Consider the following 17,977-nt stretch of genomic DNA (forward strand, 5'->3'; position numbering starts at 1 on the left):
GAATTAAACCATAAGTTCTGTCCACATGGAGCACTCATCATCTGAGATAAACAGTCATCTGTTAACAGAAATTTCTGTGGTCACGCAACATCATAGCATCAGAGTTTTGGAGAAGTGTTACAATTTCTGAGGCTTTCCTGAAGCAAAGTAGAGTGTCCATCTATCTCCCCTTACTCACTTACTGCTGCAGCCTAAAGAGAGAACTATGGGAGTTCCTGGCCACTTCTGGGGTTTGCATGATGAATATATCCCTCTGAGAGTCTCCCTACGTTTCATCAGCAGTTGTCCGTGGCTGTTGCTGCAACCTTTTACTTAAAGTTGAAAAATAGGACATGGCAATCCAAAAGCATCTACAGAGTATGCATAAAGATTAGTTCAGGCCTGGCATGGCGGCTCACGCCTGTAATCTCTGCACTTTTGGAAGCCAAGGTGAGTGAATCACTTGAGGTCAGGAATTCGAGACCAGCCTGGCCAACATGGTGAAACTCTATCTCTATTAAAAACATGAAAAAATTAGCCAGGCATAGTGGCAGGCACCTGTAATCCCAGCTACTCGGGAGGCTGAGGCAGGAGAATTGCTTGAACCCAGGAGGCAGAGGATGCAATGAGCTGAGACTGCACCACTGCACTCCAAGCCAGGTGACAGAGCGAGAATATAAAAGAAAAAAAAAAGATTAGTTCAATGTAAAATATCCCTTTTAGGTTGTGTACAGCCTTGATATTGTCTCCCTTGTGTTTTGGTAACATCTGACTCATACTGTTTCTCCAGGAGGCATTGAGTACCAGTGGACTTGATAAGATTTTAACGTGGCAAACTGCTTTCACTTCTTTATTAGAAATTGGCCATCCAGCCATAATCTTGAGAAAGGCTGTGTGTTCTTTGAGTTCTGAGCATGGTTATGGGGTTCAGGATGAGACAGGACAAAATAGATGGGATTCTTCTATTCTTCAAAGCATTCTGTGTTTAGCTTTCATATTGCACTCATCACTGTGCAGCACAATTATCTCAGTATTGAGTGCAGAACTTGATACTTGGGTCTTGCTAAAATGAAAAAAGAAAAAATGAATCATATCAAAGAAACAAACAACAAAAACAAGTGTATGAAGAATAAATGAATGGCTCTAGGTCATTAAAATGACCCGCAATAAAAATGCATGCCAGAATGGAGCAAATGGTGGGGGTGGAGTTAAGGAATTTAAAATAGGTAACTTTTGTCGAGCCTTTACTACCTGGGAGTCATTGTGCTAAACACCTTCTACCTTTTTTGATATAATTCTTGTAACAACCCAATGCATATGGGACTATTTCTAGTTCTATTTTCTAGACGAAATAGCCTCAGAGAATATTGTTTTAAGACAGGAGTCACAGTTCTAGAAGGGATAACGCTCCCAGAACAAGAGGACAGAAGGGAAATTACTGAAGTGAACTGATCACACCATTCCAACCAGCTGGGCTGTGAATGATGACATGGCACATGTCAAACACATTTCCAAGTCTTTTTCTTCTACTCTTCTATAATTAGATGCTGGCTAGGTACCAGATTTGGATACATCTTCCTTAGATGTTTGGAAACTCCTTCCTCCCCACCCATCTCTCTTTTTCTTTTCAATAATAGTTTAATTGAGATGTAATTCACATACCATACATTTCACCCATTTACAGTATACAGTTCAATGATTTTTTAGTATTTCAGAGTTTTGCAGCCATCATCACAATCAATTTTAGAACATTTTTATTACCTTGAAATAAAACCTCATAGTCATTAGCATTTATTCCCTATTTCTTCTTCCCCTCAACTTCTGGCAACTATGAATCTCCCTTGTATTTCTGTGGATTTTCCTATTCTGAACATTTCATAAGAATTGAATCATACAATCTGTGGCCTTTTGTGCCTGGCGGCTTTCACTGTAGCTTTGAAGTGCATCCATGTTTTAGCATGTATAAGTTAGTTCATTTTTTTTTTATTGCCAAGAAATATTATATTTCATCGAATGGATATGCCACATATATTCATTCATCAATTAATGGACATTTGGTCTGTATTTGACTTTTGGCCATTATAAATAATGATACAATGAAAATTTGTGTGTATGTTTTTGTGTGAACCTATGTTTTCATTTGTCTTGTGTATGTATCCAGGGATAACATTTCTGAATCATACATTGATTCTGTTTAAACTTTTGAAAAATTTTCAAATTGTTTTCCACACTGGCTGCACTATTTCCCACTTCCATAGACAGTGTAAGAGGGTTCTAATTTTCTCCCCATCCTTACAAACACATTTTATTTTCTGTCTTTTTGACTATAGCCATCCTAGTAGGTGTAAATTGGTATCACATTAGGGTTCTATCTGCATTTACTTTGGGTCTAGATGTTGACCATTTTTTATGTACATATTGAACATTTGTATATCTTCTTAGGAGAAATCTCTATTTATATTCTTGGCCTATTTTTAATTGGTTGTCATTTTGTCATCAAGTTGTGAGAGTTATTTATATGTTCTTGATAGAAGTCTTTAATCAGATATAGGATTTGTAAACATTTTCTCCCATTTTGTGGGTTGTCATTCAATTTCTATTTTTTTTTGGAAACAGAGTCACCCAGGCTGGAGTGCAATGGTGTGATCTCGGCTAACTGCAACCTCCACCTCCCTGGTTCAAGCAGTTCTCCTGCCTCAGCCTCCCAAGTAGCTGGGATTACAGGCGCCCACCACTACGCCTGGCTAATTTTTTGTATTTTTAGAAGAGACGGGGTTTTGCCATGTTGGCCAGGCTGGTCTCGAACTCCTGACCTCAGATGATCTGCCTGCCTCGGCCTCCCAAAGTGCTGGGATTACAGGTGTGAGCCACCGCACCTAGCCGTTATTCAATTTCTTAATGGTATCCATTAAAGGGAAAATATTTTAAATTTTGATAAGGGACAATTTATTTCTCTTGTTGCTTGTGCTTTTGGTGCCATACATGAGAAATCACTGTCATTCCAAAGTCATACAGATTTATAGCTATGTTTTATTCTAAGAGTTTTATAGACTCATTTCTTACATTTAGTTCTTACATTTGGATCTTTAATTCATTTTTGGTGAATTTTTGTGTATGGTAGAGTAGGAGTACTTAGGAGTCCAAATGTATTAATTGTTTTTGCTTGTGAATATCCAATTGTCCCAGCACCATTTGTGAAAATATTATTATTTTGTCATTGAATCATCTTGGTAACTTCGTAAAAATTTAAGTGTCCAAAAATGTGAATTTGTTCTTTCTTTATGAACTCTCAATTCTGATCCATTGATCTGTATGCCTGTCCTTATGCCAATACAACACTGCCTTGATTACTGTACTGTAGCTGTGCAATAAGTTTTAAAATCTGAGTGTGATTCTTCCAACATTATTATTCTATTTTGTCTATTCTGAATCCTTTACATTTCCATATAAATGTTAGGGTTATGTTGTCAATTTCCTCAAATAATCTATCTTGTGTTTTTGTAAGAATTGAATCAAATCTGCTGATCAATTTGAAGAATATTACCATCTTAATAATATGAACTCATCCAACACATGTACATGGAAGCCTATTTATTTAGGAATTCTTTAATTTCCTTCAATAAAGCTTTGTGGTTTTTACTGTACAGATCTTTTTTCATTTTATTGTAAAATATAAATACATTTCCTTTTTAAATTTTAGACTCAGGGGGTGCACGTGCAGGTTTGTTACCTGGGTATATTGTGTGACACAGAGGTTTGGGGTATGAGTGATCCCGACACTCAGGTAGTGAGCATAATACCCAATAGGTAGTTTGTCGGCTCTTGCCCCTCAACTTCCACTTAGTGGTCCCCAGTGTTTATTGTTCCCATCTTTATGTCCATGTGTACCCAATGTACAGCTCCCACTTATAAGTGAGAACATGCAGTATTTGTTTTTCTGTTCCTGGGTTTAATTTGTTTAGGACAATGACCTGTAGTTGCATCCCTGTTGCTGCAAAAGTCATAATTTCATTCTCTTTTATGGCTGTATAGTATTCCATGGTGTATATGTACTACATTTTCTTTATCCAATCCACTGTTGATGGGCATCCTGTGTTGATTTTATGCCTTTGCTATTGTGACTAGTGCTGCAATGAACATATGAGTGCATGTGTCTTTTTGGTAGAAAGACTTACTTTCTTTCAGGTATGTACCCAATAATGGGATTGCTGGGTCTAAAGGTAGTTCTGAGTTCTTTGAGAAATTTCTACACTGCTTTCTACAGTTGCCGCAATAATTTTTATTCCACCAACAGTGTAAAATGTTGCATTTTCTCTGCAGCCTTGCCAGTATCTGTTATTTATTGATTTTTTTTTTTTTTTTTTTTTTTTTGAGACGGAGTCTCGCTCTTGTCACCTATGCTGGAGTGCAATAGTGCTATTTCGGCTCACTGCAACCTCTGCTGTCTGGGTTCAAGAGATTCTCCTGCCTCAGTCTCTCAAGTAGCTGGGATTACAGGCACCCGCCACCATGCCCAGCTACTTTTTGCATTTTTAATAGAGACAGGTTTCATCATGTTGGCCAGGCTTGTCTCAAACTCCTGACCTCAAGTGATCCGCCTTCCTCAGCCTTCCAAAGTGCTGGGATTACAGGCATGAGCCCCCACGCCTGGCCTATTTATTGACTTTTTAAAATAATCATTCCACCTGGTTGATACAAGATGGTATCTCATTGTGGTTTTGATTCACATTTCATTAGTGATGATGAACATTTTTTCATGTCTGTTGGCTGCTTGAATGTCTTCTTCTGATAAGTGTCTGTTCATGTTCTTTGCCTAATTTTTAATGAAGTTATTTGTTTTTGCTTGTTGCATTAGGCTCCTTATGGATTCTGTATATTAGGCCTTTGTCAGATGCATCGTTTGCGAATATTTTCTCCAGTTCTGTAGGTTGTATGTTTACTCTGTTGATGGTTTCTTTGTTGTGCAGAAGTTCTAGATCCCACTTGTCAATTTGTGTTTTTGTTGCAATTGCTTTTTAGGACTTTCCCATAAATATTTTGATAAGGCCCGTGTCCAGAATGGTGTATCCTAGGTTTTCATCTAGGATTTTTATAGTTTGAGGTCTTACATTTAAATATTTAATTCATTTTATTTAATTTTTGTATATGGTGAAAGAAAGGGACCAATTTCAGTCTTCTGTTTATGGCTAGTCAGTTATCCCAGCACCATTTACTTACTAGGAAGTAATTTCTCCATTGCTAATTTCTGTCAAGTTTGTCAAACACCTGATGGTTGTAGGTGTATGGTTTTCTTTCTTGGTTCTCTAACCTGTTCCATTGGTCTATGTGTATGCTTTTGTATCAGTACCATGCTGGTTTGGTTATTATATTCTTATAGTATAGTTAGAAGTCAGGTAATATGATGGCTCCAGCTTTATTCTTTTTGCTTAGCATTGCTTTGGTATTTGGGCTATTTTTTGGTTCCATCTGAATTTTAGACTAGTTTTTTTTTTTTGTATTCTGTGAAAAATGATGTTTGTAGTGTGATAAGAATAGCATTGAATTTATAGATTGCTTTGGGCAGTGTGTCCATTTTAGCAATATTGATTCTTCCAATTCATGAGAATGGAATGTTTTTCCATTTGTTTGTGTTATCTACAATTTTTTAAAGCAGTGTTTTGTAGGTCTCCTTGTGGAGAACTTTCAGTTCTTTGGTTAGATGTACTCCTAAGTATTATTGGGGGGGATGGGTGCTATTGTAAATGGGACTGTGTTCTTGATTTGACTCTCAGCTGGAATGTTATTGGTGTATAAAAATGTTACTGATGTTTGTGCATTGATTTTGTATCCTAATATTTTACTGAAGCTGTTTATCAGTTCCAGGAGCCTTTTGGCAGAGTCTTTAGCATGTTTTAAGTATAGAATCATCAGTGGTAAAGGGAGATAATTTGACTTCTTCTTTTTCTATTTGGATGTCTTTTATTTCTTCTTGCCTCATTGCCCTGGCTAGGACTTTCAGTACTATGTTGAATAAGAGTTGTGAGAGTGCACATCCTTGACTTGCTCCTGTTCTTAAGGTGAATGGTTCCAGCTTTTGCCCATTCACTATGATGTTGGTTGTGGATTTGTCATAGGTGATTTTTATTATTTTGAGATATGTTCCTTCAATGTCTAGTTTGTTGAGTATTTTTATCATGAAGGGATGTTGGATTTTATCGAAAGCTTTTTCTGCACCTATTGAGATGATCATATGGTTTTTATTTTTAAGTGTCCTTATGTGATGAGTTACATTTATTGATTTGTGTGTGTTGAACTAACCTTGCATCTTACCAATAAAGCCTACTTGATTGTGGTGGAAAAGTTTTTTGATGTACTGCTAAATTCAGTTTGCTAATATTTTATTGAGGATTTTAGTGTCTATGTTTATTACAAATATTGGCCTGAAGTTTTGTTTATTCATTACGTTTTTGCCAGGTTTTGGTATCAGGATGATATTGGCTTCACAGAATGAGTTAGGGGGGAGTCCCTCTGTCTCAAAGTTTTAGAATAGTTTTAGCAGAATTGGTACCAGTTCTTTTTTGCACATCTTGTAGAATTCAGCTGTAAATTCATCTAGTTCAAGACTTTTTTTGGTTGGTCGGTTTTCTATTACTGATTCAATTTTTAAACCAAATATTGGTCTGTTCAGGATATCAATTTCTTCCTGATTCAATCTCAGGAGGTTTTGTGGTCCCATGAATTTATCAATTTCCTCTAGATTTTCTAGTTTGTATGCATAGAGGAGTTCATAATAGTCTCTAAGGATCTTTTGTATTTCTGTGGGGTTGGTTCTAATGTCATCTTTGTTGTTTATGATAGTTCTTTTTTGGATCTTCTCCCTTTTTATCTTTGTTAATGTAGTTAGCAGTCTATCAATTTTGTGTATCCTTTCAAGAAATTACCTTTTGGTTTGATACTTTGTATGGATTTTTGGATCTCAACTTCATTTAGTTGTGCTCTGATTTTAATATGCCTTTTCTTCTGCTAGCTTTGGGGTTAGTTTGTCATTATTTTTCTAGTTCATCTAGATGTGATCATTAATGTTAGCTCATTAATTTGGGATGTTCCTATTTTATTGATATAGGTATTTAGTGCTATAAACTCTCCTCTTTTTATTATTATTATTATTATTATTATTATTATTATTATTATACTTTAAGTTCTAGGGTACATGTGCATAACATGCAGGTTTGTTACATATGTATACTTGTGCCATGTTGCTGTGCTGCACCCATCAACTCATCAGCACCCATCAACTCGTCATTTACATCAAGTTTAACTCCCAATGCAATCCCTCCCCCCTCTGCCCTCCCCCCTCCCTATGATAGGCCCCAGTGTGTGATGTTCCCCTTCCCGAGTCCAAGTGATCTCATTGTTCAGTTCTCACCTATGAGTGAGAACATGCAGTGTTTGGTTTTCTGTTCTTGTGATAGTTTGCTGAGAATGATGGTTTCCAGCTACATCCATGTCCCTACAAAGGACACAAACTCATCCTTTTTTATGGCTGCATAGTATTCCATGGTGTATATGTGCCACATTTTCGTAATCCAATCTGTCACTGATGGACATTTGGGTTGATTCCAAGTCTTTGCTATTGTGAATAGTGCCACAATAAACATACGTGTGCATGTGTCTTTATAGCAGCATAATTTATAATCCTTTGGGTATATACCCAGTAATGGGATGGCTGGGTCATATGGTACATCTAGTTCTAGATCCTTGAGGAATCGCCATACTGTTTTCCATAATGGTTGAACTAGTTTACAATCCCACCAACAGTGTAAAAGTGTTCCTATTTCTCCACATCCTCTCCAGCACCTGTTGTTTCCTGACTTTTTAATGATCGCCATTCTAACTGGTGTGAGATGGTATCTCATTGTGGTTTTGATTTGCATTTCTCTGATGGCCAGTGATGATGAGCATTTTTTCATGTGTCTGTTGGCTATATGAATGTCTTCTTTTGAGAAATGTCTGTTCATATCCTTTGCCCACTTTTTGATGGGGTTGTTTTTTTTTTTTTTCTTGTAAATTTGTTTGAGTTCTTTGTAGGTTCTGGATATTAGCCCTTTGTCAGATGAGTAGATTGCAAAAATTTTCTCCCATTCTGTAGGTTGCCTGTTCACTCTGATAGTAGTTTCTTTTGCTGTGCAGAAGCTCTTTAGTTTAATGAGATCCCATTTGTCAATTTTTGCTTTTGCTGCCGTTGCTTTTGGTGTTTTAGACATGAAGTCTTTGCCCATGCCTATGTCCTGAATGGTACTACCTAGGTTTTCCTCTAGGATTTTTATGGTATTAGGTCTAACATTTAAGTCGCTAATCCATCTTGAATTAATTTTCGTATAAGGAGTAAGGAAAGGATCCAGTTTCAGCTTTCTACTTATGGCTAGCCAATTTTCCCAGCACCATTTATTAAATAGGGAATCCTTTCCCCATTTCTTGTTTCTCTCAGGTTTGTCAAAGATCAGATGGCTGTAGATGTGTGGTATTATTTCTGAGGACTCTGTTCTGTTCCATTGGTCTATATCTCTGTTTTGGTACCAGTACCATGCTGTTTTGGTTACTGTAGCCTTGTAGTATAGTTTGAAGTCAGGTAGGGTGATGCCTCCAGCTTTGTTCTTTTGACTTAGGATTGTCTTGGAGATGCGGGCTCTTTTTTGGTTCCATATGAACTTTAAAGCAGTTTTTTCCAATTCTGTGAAGAAACTCATTGGTAGCTTGATGGGGATGGCATTGAATCTATAAATAACCTTGGGCAGTATGGCCATTTTCACGATATTGATTCTTCCTATCCATGAGCATGGTATGTTCTTCCATTTGTTTGTGTCCTCTTTGATTTCACAGAGCAGTGGTTTGTAGTTCTCCTTGAAGAGGTCCTTTACATCCCTTGTAAGTTGGATTCCTAGGTATTTGATTCTCTTTGAGGCAATTGTGAATGGAAGTTCATTCCTGATTTGGATCTCTGTTTGTCTGTTACTGGTGTATAAGAATGCTTGTGATTTTTGCACATTAATTTTGTATCCTGAGACTTTGCTGAAGTTGCTTATCAGCTTAAGGAGATTTTGGGCTGAGACAATGGGGTTTTCTAAATATACAATCATGTCATCTGCAAAGAGGGACAATTTGACTTCTTCTTTTCCTAACTGAATACCCTTGATTTCTTTCTCTTGCCTGATTGCCCTAGCCAGAACTTCCAACACTATGTTGAATAGGAGTGGTGAGAGAGGGCATCCCTGTCTTGTGCCAGTTTTCAAAGGGAATTTTTCCAGTTTTTGCCCATTCAGTATGATATTGGCTGTGGGTTTGTCATAAATAGCTCTTATTATTTTGAGGTACGTTCCATCAATACCGAATTTATTGAGCGTTTTTTAGCATGAAGGGCTGTTGAGTTTTGTCAAAAGCCTTTTCTGCATCTATTGAGATAATCATGTGGTTCTTGTCTTTGGTTCTGTTTATATGCTGGATTATGTTTATTGATTTGCGAATGTTGAACCAGCCTTGCATCCCAGGGATGAAGCCCACTTGATCATGGTGGATAAGCTTTTTGATGTGTTGCTGAATCCGGTTTGCCAGTATTTTATTGAGGATTTTTGCATCGATGTTCATCAGGGATATTGGTCTAAAATTCTCTTTTTTTGTTGTGTCTCTGCCAGGCTTTGGTATCAGGATGATGTTGGCCTCATAAAATGAGTTAGGGAGGATTCCCTCTTTTTCTATTGATTGGAATAGTTTCAGAAGGAATGGTACCAACTCCTCCTTGTACCTCTGGTAGAATTCAGCTGTGAATCCATCTGGTCCTGGACTTTTTTTGGTTGGTAGGCTATTAATTATTGCCTCAATTTCAGAGCCTGCTATTGGTCTATTCAGGGATTCAACTTCTTCCTGGTTTAGTCTTGGAAGAGTGTGTCTAGGAAATTATCCATTTCTTCTAGATTTTCCAGTTTATTTGCGTAGAGGTGTTTATAGTATTCTCTGATGGTAGTTTGTATTTCTGTGGGGTCGGTGGTGATATCCCCTTTATCATTTTTAATTGCGTCGATTTGATTCTTCTCTCTTTTCTTCTTTATTAGTCTTGCTAGTGGTCTGTCAATTTTGTTGATCTTTTCAAAAAAAACCAACTCCTGGATTCATTGATTTTTTGGAGGGTTTTTTGTGTCTCTATCTCCTTCAGTTCTGCTCTGATCTTAGTTATTTCTTGCCTTCTGCTAGCTTTCGAATGTGTTTGCTCTTGCTTCTCTAGTTCTTTTAATTGCGATGTTAGAGTGTCAATTTTAGATCTTTCCTGCTTTCTCTTGTGGGCGTTTAGTGCTATAAATTTCCCTCTACACACTGCTTTAAATGTGTCCCAGAGATTCTGGTATGTTGTATCTTTGTTCTCATTGGTTTCAAAGAACATCTTTATTTCTGCCTTCATTTCGTTATGTACCCAGTAGTCATTCAGGAGCAGGTTGTTCAGTTTCCATGTAGTTGAGCGGTTTTGATTGAGTTTCTTAGTCCTGAGTTCTAGTTTGATTGCACTGTGGTCTGAGAGACAGTTTGTTATAATTTCTGTTCTTGTACATTTGCTGAGGAGTGCTTTACTTCCAATTACTTGGTCAATTTTGGAGTAAGTACGATGTGGTGTTGAGAAGAATGTATATTCTGTTGATTTGGGGTGGAGAGTTCTATAGATGTCTATTAGGTCTGCTTGCTGCAGAGATGAGTTCAATTCCTGGATATCCTTGTTAACTTTCTGTCTCATTGATCTGTCTAATGTTGACAGTGGAGTGTTGAAGTCTCCCATTATTATTGTATGGGAGTCCAAGTCTCTTTGTAAGTCTCTAAGGACTTGCTTTATGAATCTGGGTGCTCCTGTATTGGGTGCATATATATTTAGGATAGTTAGCTCTTCCTGTTGAATTGATCCCTTTACCATTATGTAATGGCCTTCTTTGTCTCTTTTGATCTTTGATGGTTTAAAGTCTGTTTTATCAGAGACTAGGATTGCAACCCTTGCTTTTTTTTGTTCTCCATTTGCTTGGTAAATCTACCTCCATCCCTTTATTTTGAGCCTATGTATGTCTCTGCATGTGAGATGGGTCTCCTGAATACAGCAGACTGATGGGTCTTGACTCTTTATCCAGTTTGCCAGTCTGTGTCTTTTAATTGGAGCATTTAGTCCATTTACATTTAAGGTTAATATTGTTATGTGTGAACTTGATCCTGCCATTATGATATTAACTGGTTATTTTGCTCGTTAGTTGATGCAGTTTCTTCCTAGCCTCGATGGTCTTTACATTTTGGCATGTTTTTGCAATGGCTGGTACCGGTTGTTCCTTTCCATGTTTAGTGCTTCCTTCAGGGTCTCTTGTAAGGCAGGCCTAGTAGTGACAAAATCCCTAAGCATTTGCTTATCTGTAAAGGATTTTATTTCTCCTTCACTTATGAAACTTAGTTTGGCTGGATATGAAATTCTGGGTTTAAAATTCTTTTCTTTAAGAATGTTGAATATTGGCCCCCACTCTCTTCTGGCTTGGAGAGTTTCTGTCGAGAGATCTGCTGTTAGTCTGATGGGCTTCCCTTTGTGGGTGACCCGACCTTTCTCTCTGGCTGCCCTTAAGATTTTTTCCTTCATTTCAACTTTGGTGAATCTGGCAATTATGTGTCTTGGAGTTGCTCTTCTCGAGGAGTATCTTTGTGGCGTTCTCTGTATTTCCTGGATTTGAATGTTGGCCTGCCCTACTAGGTTGGGGAAGTTCTCCTGGATGATATCCTGAAGAGTGTTTTCCAACTTGGTTCCATTTTCCCCCTCACTTTCAGGCACCCCAATCAGACGTAGATTTGGTCTTTTTACATAATCCCATACTTCTTGCAGGCTTTGTTCATTTCTTTTTCTTCTTTTTTCTTTTGGTTTCTCTTCTTGCTTCATTTTATTCATTTGATCCTCAATCGCTGATACTCTTTCTTCCAGTTGATCGAGTCGGTTACTGAAGCTTGTGCATTTGTCACGTATTTCTCGTGTCACGGTTTTCATCCCTTTCATTTCGTTTATGACCTTCTCTGCATTAATTACTCTAGCCATCAATTCTTCCACTTTTTTTTCAAGATTTTTAGTTTCTTTGCGCTGGGTACGTAATTCCTCCTTTAGCTCTGAGAAATTTGATGGACTGAAGCCTTTTTCTCTCATCTCGTCAAAGTCATTCTCCGTCCAGCTTTGATCCGTTGCTGGCAATGAGCTCTGCTCCTTTGCCAGGGGAGATGCGCTCTTATTTTTTGAATTTCCAGCTTTTCTGCCCTGCTTTTTCCCCATCTTTGTGGTTTTATCTGCCTCTGGTCTTTGATGATGGTGATGTACTGATGAGGTTTTGGTGTACATGTCCTTCCTGTTTGATAGTTTTCCTTCTAACAGTCAGGACCCTCAGCTGTAGGTCTGTTGGAGATTGCTTGAGGTCCACTCCAGACCCTGTTTGCCTGGGTATCAGCAGCAGAGGCTGCAGAAGATAGAATATTTCTGAACAGCGAGTGTACCTGTCTGATTCTTGCTTTGGAAGCTTCCTCTCAGGGGTGTACTCCACCCTGTGAGGTGTGGGGTGTCAGACTGCCTCTAGTGGGGGATGTCTCCCAGTTAGGCTACTCAGGGGTCAGGGACCCACTTGAGCAGGCAGTCTGTCCCTTCTCAGATCTCAACCTCCGTGTTGGGAGATCCACTGCTCTCTTCAAAGCTGTCAGACAGAGTCGTTTGCATCTGCAGAGGTTTCTGCTGTGTTTGTTATTGCTTACTGTGTCCTGTCCCCGAGGTGGAGTCTACAAAGACAGGCAGGTTTCCTTGAGCTGCTGTGAGCTGCACCCAATTTGAGCTTCCCAGCAGCTTTGTTTACCTACTTAAGCCTCAGCAATGGCGGGCGCCCCTCCCCTAGCCTCGCTGCTGCCTTGCCGGTAGATCACAGACTGCTGTGCTAGCAATGAGGGAGGCTCCGTGGGTGTGGGACCCTCCTGGCCAGGTGTGGGATATGATCTCCTGGTGTGCCTGTTTGCTTACAGCACAGTATTGGGGTGGGAGTTACCCGATTTTCCAGGTGTTGTGTGTCTCAGTTCACCTGGGTAGGAAAAGGGATTCCCTTCCCCCTTGCGCTTCCCAGGTGAGGCGATGCCTCGCCCTGCTTCAGCTCTCACTGGTCGGGCTGCAGCAGCTGACCAGCACCGATCGTCCGGCACTCCCCAGTGAGATGAACCCAGTACCTCAGTTGAAAATGCAGAAATCACCGGTCTCCTTGTCGCTCTCGCTGGGAGTTGGAGACTGGAGCTGTTCCTATTCGGCCATCTTGCTCCCCCCCCCCACAACACACTTTTGCTGCATCTCAGAGATTTTGAAGTGTTTTACCTGCTTTTAAATTTATTTCAGATAATTTTTCTTATTTTTGCCTTAATTCCTTTGTTTACCCAAAAGTCTTCCAGGAGCAACTCTCTTAATTTCAACTTAATTGTGTGGTTTGAGAGAGCTTATTGAAATTGACTTCTATTTTGGTTCCACTGTATTCAAAGAGTATTATTGGTATGATCTCGATTTTTTAAATTTTATTGAGACTTGCTTCATGGCTGAGCATGTGATTGATCTCAGGGTATTTTCCAGAAGTAGATAAGTTGAATATATATTCTGTGGTTGATGGGTGGAATGTTCTGTAGATATCTCTTTGGTCCAATTAATCAAGTTGATCAAGTATTGAATTAAAGTCCAGAATTTCTTTGTTAGTTTTCTGCCTTTGTGATCTGTCTAATGCTGTCAGTGAAGTATTGAGTTCCTCAACTATTATTGTGTGGCTATCTTTTTATAGGTCTAGAAGTACTTGTTTTATGACTCTAAATGCTCCAGTGTTGGGTGTGTTTATATTTAGAATAGTTAAGTCTTCTTGTTGAATTGTATCCTTCAACAGTATGTAATTCCTTTATTTGTCCTTTTATTCCATTGTTGGTTTAAAGCCTATTTTAAGTAATTTAAGAATAGTTACCCCTCTTTTTTTGTTTTCCATTTGCATGATCAGTCTTTCTTCAACCCTTTATTTGAGCCTATGGGTATCATTACATGTGAGATAAGTCTCTTGAAGACAGCAGAAGGTTGGGTCTTGTTTTTTTAATATGTGATATCAATATTAATCTTGAATGTAAATGGTCTAAAGGCCCCACTGAAAGGGAATAGAGTGGCAAACTGTGAAGTTGTTAACTGTTAGGTGTATAGTTGTTTCAAAGGGTCTCTGGGCTATGTACTTAAATGTGTTTTTGTAGTAGCAGATAGTCTTGTTTTCATGTTTCAAACTCCCTTAAGGATCTCTTGTAAAGTTAGTCTACTGGTAATAAATTCCCTTAGTAATTGCTTGTCTAGAAAAGATTTCATTTCTCCTTCACATGAAGCTTAGTTTGGTGGGGTGGGAAATTCTTGCTTAGAATTTTCTTTCATTAAGAATGCTAAAAATAGATTCCCAATCTCTCCTGGCTTGTAAGGTTTCTGCTGAGAAGTCTGCTGTTAGCCAGATGGGGTTCCTTTGTACATGATCTAACATTTTTCTGTGACTGCCTCTAAAATTTTTTATTTAGCACTGACTTTGCACAATCTGGTGCCTATATATCCTGGTGTTGTTCATTTTGTACAGCATCCAGCAGCTGTTCTCTGGATTTTTAACATCTGGATTGTTACTTCTCTAGCAAGATTAGTAAAATTTTCTTGAATTATTTTTTCAAATGTGTTTTTCAGGGTGTTTGCTTTTTCTTCTTCTCTCTCAGGGATGCCAATAATTTGTAGATTTGCTTGCTTTACATACTCCTATATTTCTCAAATTCTTTGCTCAGTTTTAAAAATTCTTTTTTCTTTATTTTTGTCTGATTGGGTTAGTTCAAAAGATTGGTCTTCAAATTCTGAAATTCTTTCAGAATTGCCTAGTCCAGTCTATTGATAAATATTTTAATTGTATTTTATAATTTCTTAAGTGAGTTTTTCTATTCTAAAAGCTCTGACTGATTTATTTTTAAGTTGTTTATCTCTTCCTTCATTTACTGGATTCTTTTAGAGGTTTCTTTGTGTTGATTTTCAACTTGTCTTGATCACATTGAACTTCTCTGATCCATGCTTTGAATTCTTTATCTTTCATTTCTGAGTTTCCATTTTGTTTAAGGGGCATTACTGGAGAGCTGGTGTGAACCTTTGGAAGTGTCATAACATTCAGATTTTTCTTGGTGCTGTAACATTTGCACTCTGGTGCTTTCTCTTCTGAAAATACAGCCACTTCTAATTTTTGTATTTTCATGTGGATAGAATTTTTTTATTCTTTTTTTTCCATATAATATTATTTTATTCTTTATCTTTTTCCCCCTCTCTAGGGGCTGTGAATGTAAAGAATGTCAGATAGAGTCTTTGGCTTTGCTTCTACAGCCCATTTTTATACTACGTTTGAGGCTTGACCTACAAGGTATTAGATGGTGCTTATGGGTAAGAGCTGGCTTCAGCCAGTGTAGCTCTGTCTTTACTTGATCTTTATTTACTGAGAGAAACTCTGTGTTGCCTCAAGCAATGGGTAGATCTGTGGAGAGCACAGTGGTTTGAGCCCAGGCTGCTCAGCCTGTGGGGGATGAGAGAAAGACCAAGATGGCTGGTGTCAGACTAGGCAGGCACAAACAGCAACACCAAGGTATAATCCAGTGGGCAGTTACCAAGTGCCGAGAGGAGTGCCTAGGCACGAAGGTGAGGAACTTCTTTGGTCCCAAGTTCTCTGCACAGGGAGAAGGGTTGGCTTAAATACCTAATACAGGAGAGGGAGTGTTCCAGATGCTTGGAGATCTGTCTGGATATGGAATTCAGAGGGCCCAGGTGCAACAAAATCTCTGCACAGAAAAGGTGAGGGTGACTCAGGCTGTTACCCAGGCAAGCTGGTGTTCTGAATCCCTGAAGGTCTGGTCTGGGCATGGAGCAGAGAAGGCCCTGCTGCATCACAGCCTCTGCAAGGGAAGGGTAAGGTGGCTCAGGCTGCTGATCCAGATGAGCAGGTGTTCTGAATGACCAGAGATCTCCCTGAGCACCCCATGCACCCAGATCTCTGCATAAGAAACTTAGGTTGATTCAGGCTGCCACCCATTTAGGTGAATGGGTGTTCAAAATGCTTGCAAATAGGCCTGGACATACAGTGAAGAGGGCCTCCCTGCACCATGATCTATGCACAGGAAGCATGGGGTGGCTCAGGCTGCTGATGTAGGTGAATGAGTGTTCTGAATGCCTGAAGATCTGCCCAGGTGTGGAGTGGAGGGGACCCTGCTGCACCATTATCTCTGCATAGGAAAAGTGTGGCTGCCCAGGCTGCTGATCTAGGGGAGTCAGTGCTCCAAATGCCTAGAAGTCTGTCAGGGCCTGGAGCAGAGAGGGCCCCCGACTCCTGCATGAGCATGTCAGCAAAGGAAGGGTGGGACAACTCAGGCTGCTGATCCTTGCGAGTGGGTGCTCTGAGTGCCTGGAGATCCGCCTCGGTGTGGAGCAGGGAGATTGTGCACCATAATCTCAGGGGAGCAGACTGTAGCACCTAGCAATGACATATGCAGACTGGTTTGGAGACAGGATTTTTGCTGGAGAAATCAAGTTAAAATCAGGTTTTTACAGTGGGCACTAATTCAGTATGACTGGTATCTTAATAAAAATTGAGCAATTTAGACACAGAGTCACCATGGGAGAAAGACAATATAAAGATACATAGGAGGAGATGATTATCTAAAAGCCAAGGATAGATGCCTGGAACAGATTCTTTTCTCAAAAACTTTAGAAAGAACACATCTTGCTGACACCATGATTTTGGACCTTTAGTCTCTAGCACTGCAAGACAATAAAATGATATATTTGAAGGCAACCAGTTTGTGGTACTTTGTCATGACAGTTGGAAAACTGATAGAAGAAGACCATGTTTTCTGTAAATAGACATAGTTTAATTCTTCATTTACATTTTGGGTGACTTCTATTTCTTTTTCTTGCCTAATTGCCATGGATAGAACCTCCAGTGCAGTGCTGAATGGAAGTGGGATGAGGGGCTATCCCTTTATTTCCTTATGTTAGAGGTAAAACATTTAGTCTTTCACCATTAAATATGATGCCAGCTGTATGTTTTTCATAGATGCCCTTTAACAGATTAAGATATTTTTCTTCTATTCCCAGTTTGTTGATTTTTAAAAAGAAATCATGAAAAAAATGTTGTGTTTTATTAAATGCTTGTTCTGTGTCTATGGGAATGATTCATATAGTTTTTATCCTTTGTTCAATTAATACAGTTTGTTGCATTGTTTAACTTTTGCATGTTGAACCAACCTTGCATTCCTCAAATAAGTCCTCCTTGGTCATAATGTATAATTCTTTTTGTATTTTGATGGATTTGGGGTAGTACTTTTTAAAGAGTTTTAAAAATCTATATTCATAGGCAAAGTAATCTGTGATTTTCTTGTTTGTTATTTGTCTGGTTTTAGTCTTGGGGTATTATTGTCCTCATAAAATGAGTTGTAAAAATTGTTCACATTTCTGTGTTTTGACAGAGTTGATGTGGAACTGGTATTAATTCTTCTCAAATCCTGGGCAGAATTTACCAGTTGAAATCTTGGTTCCTGTCTTTTCTTTTTGAGAAGTGCTTGATTAATAGTATACTTATTATTGATCTATTTGTATTTTTTATTTCTTTTTTGGTTGATTTTGGTAGTTTACATGTTTTTAGACATTTTTCATTTTATTTAGGTTATCTAATTTCTTGCATGCAATTGCTCTATTATAATCCTCTTTATTTGTGCAGGGTGAATTATAATATCCCTCTTCTTTTTTCATCCTAATAATCTGAGTCTTCTCCATTTTTAAGTTGGTCACTCTAGCTAGAATTTCTCTTATTTTATTGACATGTTTAAAGAACTGCCTTTTGGTTTTATAGATTTTCTTTGTTGCAATTATATCCTCTAATTTATTTCTGTTTTAATCTTTATTATTTACTTTATTTTG

General features: G+C 38.5%; 1 long non-coding RNA gene across 1 annotated transcript in view; it reads right to left on the bottom strand.

The window, feature by feature from the left end:
- Positions 1-821: 821 nt before the first annotated feature.
- LOC139356950 (uncharacterized) overlaps positions 822-17,977 on the bottom strand; it is a 119,216-nt gene continuing 102,060 nt past the window's right edge. The window contains exon 3 of the long non-coding RNA XR_011609493.1: positions 822-1,042. This is a non-coding gene — a long non-coding RNA (uncharacterized lncRNA). The remainder of the gene's footprint in view (positions 1,043-17,977) is intronic.

Source organism: Macaca nemestrina, chromosome 11 (genome assembly GCF_043159975.1).
Source record: "Macaca nemestrina isolate mMacNem1 chromosome 11, mMacNem.hap1, whole genome shotgun sequence".
Lineage (NCBI taxonomy): Eukaryota > Metazoa > Chordata > Mammalia > Primates > Cercopithecidae > Macaca > Macaca nemestrina.